At 55.2% G+C, this 9,134-nt stretch overlaps 1 pseudogene across 1 annotated transcript; it reads left to right on the top strand.

The window, feature by feature from the left end:
• The first annotated feature begins 2,302 nt into the window (after window positions 1–2,302).
• On the top strand, window positions 2,303–9,054 carry LOC147821021 (beclin-1 pseudogene; annotated as a pseudogene). The gene has a single exon (XR_015447835.1). The product of XR_015447835.1 is annotated as a beclin-1 pseudogene (transcript).
• The last annotated feature ends 80 nt before the right edge of the window (window positions 9,055–9,134 follow it).

Here is a 9,134-nt window from a genome sequence, read left to right as displayed (position 1 = left end):
CCTTTCCCTGGAAGTCACCAGAATGGTCTTCACGACAGCCCTCCCTGTATCTTATCCATGATCACAGTCAGTCCCGGGTGAAGACTGCCCTCTCTGTTATGGGTCAGGAGACAGCGTCTCAGACGGGCCCCGGGCAAGGTGGGGACAGGCAGGGTCAGGACCCCCCCAGACCCAGGGCAGGCAGGCCCACCCACCCGGCCTCCTCCCCAGAACACTGGGAGCCTCCCCTGGGGCCCTACTGCAGCCGGCCCCGTGATGTCAGCGTTGCCATGGAGACACCAGGCAGCACCAGCCTCCCAGCAGGCAGTGCAGCCTCCCTTTGTGTGGACTCTGTGATGCGTCGCCAAGGCAGTGGGGCCTGCTGGGCGGGTTGGCATGGGCTGGGGAAGGCAGACAAACCCACATCGAATCCTGGCAACCGGCAGCCTCAACATGGGCCAGGCGGGCCCCCGGGGCTGCCGGCCAGGGCTGTGAGGGGCAGAGGAGACCCCCGCTCAGGACCTCTGGGTGGCACAGCCCCTTGCCAACCTCGGTGCAGCCTGAGGCGCCTGGGCCTGGGTCTTGGGTCATCAGTGTGCAGTCAGGGACGGGGATGTCTGTACGCCTGGAGGGTCCGGCCCGTTTGCCTGAGTGAGGATGGGATCAGAAAACAGTGGGGCTCTGCCGTCTGTTTCATGCCCCCGTAACTGTGGGAGATGCCCACACTCGGAGGGCTGAAGCCCCTGCTGGCCACGGTGCACCCACTGGGACAGGCACAGCCTGGATTCAGCCCAGAGCCCGAGGCCCGAACTGAGGCCCACACCCTGGCATCGTGAACTTCCTCCTCCTGCCACTGGTTTTCAGGAAGAACCCTGAAGAACCTTTGGACCGGGCCAGCTCTGTGTGGAGCCCCCCTGGAGCTCCCAGGCCTAGGAGGGGACTGAGAAGCACTGGGGCCTGGCCCAGCCTTGCTGCCCTCCAGCCATGCCCTCCTCTGTCCCTGAGTGGAGGACAGCGTCCCCAGTCCCTCCCGAGGTGGGAAGGTGGCCCCAGCACAGGGCACAACCCCCACTTCCGTCTTGGAAGAGAAACACTGGCCTTGGCCCGGGTCAGTTCTGCCTGCCGGTCGGGCTCGTTCCAGGGGAGCAGGACCCTGGCCAAGGACAGACAGGCAGCCCCGCGCTGGCCCCTCCTCCCCATCCGTGGGGCCCTCGGGGAGGTTGGGGAACAGTGACGCAGGTGAGGGCCAGGGATGCCGGGAACAGCGGCTCGGTGAGTGGCCCTGGGCACTGAACACCAGCCAGCTCTGCCCAAGCATTGCCCACCTCTGCCTGTGGGGCTCAAGGGTTTCCTGATGTCTGTGCTGTGTACTAGGAAGGAAAAGCAGAGGCCCCAAACGGCCGAAGATGATAGAGAAGAAGAATTTACAGAAATCAGACAATAAATACCCTGACCTCCTCGCCCAGCAAAGGGTACGACCTAGAAGGAGGTCATGTTGACTTTGGGATTGAACTCAATAAAAGAACTCAGTCGATAGAACGATGGCATGGAACTCAGGGTCTTGTACCTGGTTGGCATGGGCCAGCCCCTTTTTTCATTCTGAGAACGTATCCACAGTGGCCTCAAACTTGTGATCCTCCTGCCTCAGCTTCTCACAGGAGGAGCTCACAGGAGTGGGCCACTATGCTTGACTAACAACCATCACCTCTACGGGGTGGCACTGTGGGTGACTTAAATAGCTTGGCTTTGGTTTCCAAACTTCCCACTCATTTTGGAGGCCCGAACCCTTCTTTTCTTGTTTGTCTTTGTTTTTTTGAGACAGGAGCTCACTACGTAGCCCAGGCTGGTCTTGAACTCACGGTGATCCTCCTGCCTCAGCCTCCCTGTGCTGGGACTACGGACATAAGCGCCTGGCTGAGCACTTGCTGGAGCCTCTAGGGAAAACATATCTACCTCAAGTCCCCAGGGTGGCCCCCCGGGGGCATAGGTGGGACCCAGTCAACACTGCTGAAGCTGGAGACAGTGGCACCTGCCTGTAAACCCAGCACTTCAGGAGGCTGAGGCAGGAGGGTTGGGAATTCAAGCCCAGCCTGGGCAACTTAGCAAGACCCTGTCAGTGCAGAGGCACTGGGTTCAATCTCCGGTACCACATCAAAATAAATAACCAAATAAATAAATACAAAATAAAAGAACGGGGACTACTTTATGGCGGACTACTTTATGGCGGACTACTTTATGGCGGACTACTTTATGGCAGACTCCAAAGGTCACATCTTTGATGAACATCTGAAACCTAGAAGGTTTTATTGTGGACAGTGGGATTCGGTTCCCCTTGTAAACTTTATTTATTTACTTTTGTCAAAAGAAATACTAGATTATGAAAAAGGTGTTTCTAAAACAAAGAGCGTGCGTGTGTGTGTGTGTGTGTGTGTGTATACACATTTTTTTAAAAACCAAAAGAAGATAGTGTACAGATTGAAGAGAAAAAGAGAACCTAAACAATGATCAGGCAGCTCCATGGCAAACTCAGTTTATTTTCGATCATGACCCGGGACGTCAGCACCCAGGAAAAGAACCCGAGAGCCCGAAAGGTCAGCAAGGCCCAAGGACGGAGCGACACGGAATTCCCCAAGCTTCGTCCAGAGTCATTCCCAGGAAACCCTCTCTGCTTTCGGGAGAGGAACACGGCTCTGAGACGCACATTCCTACACCAGGAAGCCATCTTCTGGCGGATGGATACACAGAAGGTGCCTGCATTTTTTTTTCCTTCCGCTAAAAAATAAAAATCTCTCGGTAAATCAAGGGTGGATAAGGCAATCAAGGGAGCAGAACAGAGCTGTAATAAAAGGATCGCCGTGCTGCGCCTCGTCCACTTACTTCCCTGTGTGTCGCCAGGCGTCTGTGAGGTTTTTAAGTGAGGACAACCAGCCTCGGCTGGATGAGACTTAATAACCCATAATCCCCGGCCAGCTGGCCACCCCGCGGGGAGCAGTCGGGCAACGTGGCTAAATTTAACACCAGTGAGAACAGCAGCAGGGCCGGGCTCGGTAGCTCATGTCTGCAATGCCAGCACTCCGGAGGCTGAGGCAGGAGGAGCTCCATGAGTTTGAGGCCAGCCTGGACTACATAGCCAGACCCTGTCTAAAAAAACCACAAAGAGAGCAAGGGAGGCGAGAGGACATCTGACATCTCCGAAATCCAGGTGAGGAAATTTCATACCAGAAAAGGAAGAATAACCCAACTTGCAGTATCTAACTTTGGTAATTAATAAATCAGAGTAGGACTTTTATTAATTTTTTTTCAAAAAGTGTCCCTAAATGGATGTCTTGTTGCTCTGGTTATTTCCAGCCACCTAGAGATCCTGGCGGGGACCAGCTGGGCCTCTACTTCCGGGTGGCACCCAATGTTTGCAAACCAGGGTCCCCCGCAGGGCCCGGAGACCCTGACTCACAGGCTAGGGTGGTCCGAGATCCCACATTTCCGACAGCTGCGCGAGACACCGGCGGGACCCTGCGACCTGGGGTCACCCGAGGGGTCTTGGGAAAGGCTGCCAGGCTCTGCCCCAGGAGTCCCTGTCGTTGTCTGCACGCAGCCAGGGCTTGAAGCTCCCAGGGGACGCGAATCTGCACTCGGCTGGAGCCACAAACGCAGGTCCAAGATGCTCAGTTCCAGTCTCCTCACCTGGAGGATGCACTAGAAACAGGAGGCTGAGGCAGGAGAATCCCAAGTAGCCCAGTCTGGACAACTAAGCAACTTAGTGAGAACTTAGTACAGTGTCCATGGGTCCCAGATGAGAGCGAGAAAAAATTATTGCTATGAAGAGGAGGCACTCAAGCTGGTCCCCAGCCCTGCTCATCCCCCAACACCTCAGCCCTAGGCTCAAGATGCATCTTTGAGATGCGCTCTTCTGTCCAATGGCGGCCAAGCTCTCCGGCCCTGGGCCCTTGGACCAGGGAGCCTCTGCCCTCAAGCCTGGGCCAGCCACCCTGCTGTCCTCGGCCACTGGCCATGCTCCCGAGCCCTGGAAATCCTCCCTGCTGTGTGACCTAGGGCCAGTTACTTAACCTCTCTGAGCCTTTGGAAAATGAGAATCAATCCACAGACCCTAAACTCCACCAAAGCAAGGGTAGTGTTTGTTTTGTCTACCAGCTCATACCCAGCACCCACTCAGTACCCGGCACATGGAAGGTGCTGAGTGAATAATTCCGAGTCCCTGGCCTAAGGGTGAAGCTGAATGACACGCATGCACACTGCTGGGCTCGCCGTAACCCCTGAATGAGTGTTTCTCCTTCCAGCTCCGACAGGCTCCGGATTTCTGGGTTTTCCTCCAGTGTCTCCCCGTGGCCTCTCTGCAGGGACGTACCCCTGGGACTCTAGGCCGGGATCACCAGGTCCTTGGTATCACAGCTGGCTTCTGCCTCTGCCTCTCTGGCCAATTTCAGCAGCAAACCCGCCCCTGCCTGTCCCACGCACATGGCCACCTCATCTGTCCGGATGAACTCAGCCAACACCCGTGCGACATTCAGTGACCACATTGGGCGTGTCTGCTGCGTGTCTCCTGCCACCACGCTGCAAAACACCCAGCCGAGCTGGGCGTGGCGGTGCTCGCCCGTGATGCCAGCATTCTGGGAGGCTGGGGCAGGAAGGTCCCCAGTTCGAGTCCAGGCTGGACAACTAAGCAACTTAGTGAGAATTTATCTCAAAATTAAAATAACTAAAGGCTGGGGCTGGGGCTCGGGCAAAGTCCTGGGTTCAATCCCAATGCTCTCCTCTAAGCTGCAGAAGCAAGCACTGGGCCAGTCACCCAAGAAAGAAACCCAGCCTTGGGCGATGGCTGACCTGGACGCCTCACTCCGGGGTGGACCCGAGGCCGCAGCGCCCCCACGATAGATTGGACCTGGGTCCTGAGGGATGGAAGGGTCCAAGGTGTCCAGCAGCACCATGCAGGTGAGCTTCGTGTGCCAGCGCTGCAGCCAGCCTGTGAAACTGGACACCAGCTTCAAGATCCTGGAGCATGTCACCATCCAGGAGCTCACAGCTCCATTACTTACCACAGCCCAGGCTAAACCAGGAGAGACCCAGGAAGAAGAGGCTAACTCAGGGGAGGAGCCATTTGTGGGAAACCCGCCAGGATGGCGTCTCCCGCCAGTTCATCCTCCCAGGCAGGATGCTGTCCACAGAGAGCGCCAACAGCTTCACACTCCTCGGGGAGGCGTCTGACGGCGGCACCATGGAGAACCTCAGCCGCAGACTGAAGGTCACTGGGGACCTTTTCGACATCAGGTCGGGGCAGACAGATGTGGACCGCCCACTGTGTGAGGAGTGCACAGATACACTCCTGGACCAGCTGGACAAGCAGCTCAATGTCACCGAGAACGAGTGTCAGAACTACAAGCGCTGTTTGGAGATCCTGGAGCAAATGAATGAGGATGACGGCGAGCTGCTGCAGAGGGAGCTGAGGGAGCTCGCCCTGGAGGAGGAGTGGCTGATCCAGGAGCTGGAGGAGGTGGAAAAGAACCGACATGTGGTGGCCGAGAACCTGGAGACGGTGCAGGCCAAGGCTGAGTGGCTGGACCAGGAGGAAGCCCAGTACCAGAGGGAATATAGTGAATTCAAACGGCAGCAGCTGGAGCTGGACGATGAGCTGAAGATTGTAGAGAACCAGATGTGCTATGTGCAGATGCAGCTGGACAAGCTGAAGAAGACCAACGTCTTCAATGCCACCTTCCACATCTGGCACAGCGGGCAGTTTGGCACCATCAACAACTTCAGGCTGGGGCGCCTGCCCAGCGTCCCTGTGGAGTGGAACGAGATCAATGCCACGTGGGGCCAGACAGTGCTGCCGCTGCGCGTCCTGGCCAATAAGATGGGTCTGAAGTTTCAGAGGTATCGACTTGTTCCCTATGGAAACCATTCATACCTGGAGTCCCTGGCAGACAAATCCAAGGAGCTGCCTTTGTACTGTTCTGGGGGGCTGCGGTTTTTCTGGGACAACAAATTCGACCATGCCATAGTGGCTTTCCTGGACTGTGTGCAGCAGCTCAAAGAGGAGGTGGAGAAGGGCGAGACGCGGTTTTGCCTTCCATACAGGATGGACGTGGAGAAAGGCAAGATCGAGGACCCCGGCGGCAGCACGGGCTCCTATTCCATCAAAACCCAGTTCAACTCCGAGGAGCAGTGGACAAGAGCGCTCAGGTTCATGCTGACCAATCTGAAGTGGGGTCTTGCCTGGGTTTCCTCGCAATTTTACAACAAATGACTTCTTTCCTTAGGAATATTTGCCTGAAAGACTTCAAGTTTTCATTTTTTGGTTTTTGGGGTCTTTTTTTGGTTTCGGGGATCAAACTTGGGACCTTGCACTTGTGAGGCAGGTGACAGCAGCACTGAGCTAAATCCCCGGCCCTAAGTTTTGTTTTGTTTGCAAAAAAAAAAAAAAAAAGTTTCAAATTTGGGTGATAGTAAACAGCACGTGTTTACAATACCAAAAGAGGCAAAATCCACAAAAGCGGCTTTATTTTAAGGTGTGGTGTGACAGCTGGCACTCTAGCCACCAGCCCTGGCCTAGTTTTGACTCATCCCCATGCCTTCCTTTCCTTCTCTCCCTGAAAAACAACTAATTTAATTTTCCTTTTTTTTCACTGAGTTGAATTGAAGTTGATGTATTTTCACTGGATTTTACCTCTGTCAACTTCTTGCACTTAACATATGGAATAGAAACTGTTCTCCATTGAGACGCCGAGATGTGAGGCGCACATTGGATGACATGGGAAATGACGTCTCTGCTCTGCCCAGCCACCATGTGATTTGATCACGTGATGCCATCCCTGCAGCCTGATACTGAACCCTCTCCTTCCTGGGTTCCTTAGTGAACCCTGCGCTGCCCTGTAGTATGGCAGGGATGGAGTCTGGTCTGTTTGGGACGTTCCAAAGAGGTTGCATTATTGTAATAAAAGATTTGCTACAGTGTGGTTAAAAAAAAAAAAAAAAAAAAGAAACCCAGGACCCGGATCTGGCCTCGACCCCTGCTGTCCCCTGTCCTCCTGCCCGGAATCTCAGTCCTTCCTCCCTGACCCCTGTACCTGTCATCCCTTTATCTTTCAGAGCCGGTCCAGTGTCACCTGCCCCATGAGACCTGTCCTGACCCCGCCCTGCCCTGCTGAGCCCCACATTCCCACACATGACTCCCTCACTGCACCCTCCCTGTTACCTAATTACCTGCCTTGTGTCCGGGTTCTCTGTGACACCCCTAGTTAATGGGGATGGACACCATGCTGATATGTTCATTACCATATCCTGCGTGCCCTGGAATACAGTCACCCCTTTTTTTTGAGGTGCTGGGGATTGAATCTGGGGCCTTCACATTGAGCTACATCCATGCCCAGCCCTTTTTTTTTTGGTACCGAGGATCGAACTCAGGACCTTGTGCTTGTGAAGCCGGTGGCGGAACCACTGAGCTACATCCCTGGCCACCCAGCGCCCCCCCCGCCCTTTTAACATTTTTTATTTTGAGACAGGGTTTTACTATGCTGCTAAGTTGTCCAGGCTGGCCTCGAACTTTCCATCCTCCTGCCTCAGCCTCCTAGAGTGCTGGGGCTCCAGGCGTGCACCGCCAAACCTGGCTCCTTAAGCCCCTTTTCAGATTCTATGACTATGTGACCAATCATCCCATCGTTTATTGGCTTAGAAGTACCATTTTATTTTGCTCGAGGCTCTGGGGACCTGCGGTTTGTGAAGGTCTCAGGCTGGCTATTCTCTCTTGGGGTCTGATGTGGGCCAAATGGGGGCACCAAGGGAGGTCCCCAGCCTCCCAGCAGTCACTCCGGCTACATCCCACAGTGACAAGTGAGTCACTGAGGCCAGCCCAGACTCCAGGGGAGGTGACAGGGACCCACCTTTCAGTAAGAGCACCAAGGATTCTGTCAGCATCTGCTAAAACACGATGGACAGACATGGAATCACCCCTCCACTCGTCCCCGAGCACCTAGAAACACACAGGAACCTTCCAATTGCCCCTGCCACTCTATCTCCAGGCTCCTCTGCAGCTCCCGCTGGCTTTCTGAAAGGAGCCATGCCGGGCTTGGTGCCCACACCTGTGATCCCAGCTCTTGGGAGGCTGAGGCAGGAGGATCACTGTGCAAGTTCAAGGCCAGCCTGGGCTACATAGAGAGACCCTGTCTCAAAAACAAACAAGTGGGGCCGGGGATTTAGCTCAGTGGTTCCATCGTCTGCCTCGCAGGCACAAGGTTCCGAGTTCAGTCCTCGGTACCAAAAAACAAAACAAAACAAAACAAAAAACCTGAAAGGAGCCAGAAGTGAAGTCCAGCCCTGCCCACAAGCCTGGATCCCCAGGCTCCATATCTTTGGGGCTTTTCCCCACTCAGGCACAAGTGCCACGTGCTGAGGACAGGAGTTCAAGTGTACCTACTGGAGTGTGGGGGGCACAGCAGGACACCCCGTCACCTTCCCTCCCTCCTGCTGCCCCCCCAAAGGCGACCCCTGTCCCAGCTCAGGGGCCCCAGCAACCCGTCTTCCAATCCCCTTCCCTGGCCATCCCAGACACAGAGGGAGCGAACTCACTGGGGAGGTGGACTTGGGAGTTTTAATTTTCCTTTTTATATTTATTTACTTATTTATCTGTGCTCCTGGGGATTGAACCCAGGCCTTTCTCACTGAGCTACAGCCCCAGCCCCCTTTCATTTTCTTTTGGAACAGGTCCTGATAAATTGCCCAGGCTGGGTGGGTACTTGCAGTCCTCCTGCCTCAGCCTCCCAAGTGCTGGGATCACAGGTGTGTGCCTCCACATGTGGCTATTACTGCCTGCGCTCTTGCAAGGGGCTTCTTTAGGACGTGATCCTCCTCTCCACGAACTGTGGGTGGGACACTTTATTCCCATGAAATGAAGTGGAGAATCCTCGGTGGCCCATCCAAGTTCAAATCCTGCCTCTGCCTTGTGCAGTGGGCCTAGGCTCTACACTTGGCTAACTGGTTACCTGGGGGCCGCTGAGCTGCTCTCCTCGCTGCCCGCCGGAAGAACCCCAAAACTTGCCTGGTCCCCATCTGTTCCGCTGGCCCCGCCCACCCACCCACCATAGATCTCGAGGTCTTGGCCGCTGTCCTGATTTCTAATTCCGTTGCTTACGCAACCAAAAATACGC

Source organism: Heterocephalus glaber, unplaced genomic scaffold (assembly GCF_053883595.1).
Source record: "Heterocephalus glaber isolate CG9 unplaced genomic scaffold, H.glaber_assembly_v1.0 deba00001773, whole genome shotgun sequence".
NCBI classification, from domain to species: Eukaryota; Metazoa; Chordata; class Mammalia; order Rodentia; family Bathyergidae; genus Heterocephalus; species Heterocephalus glaber.
Note: the sequence above shows the minus strand (reverse complement) of the source record. Positions and strands in the feature narration are given on the sequence as shown.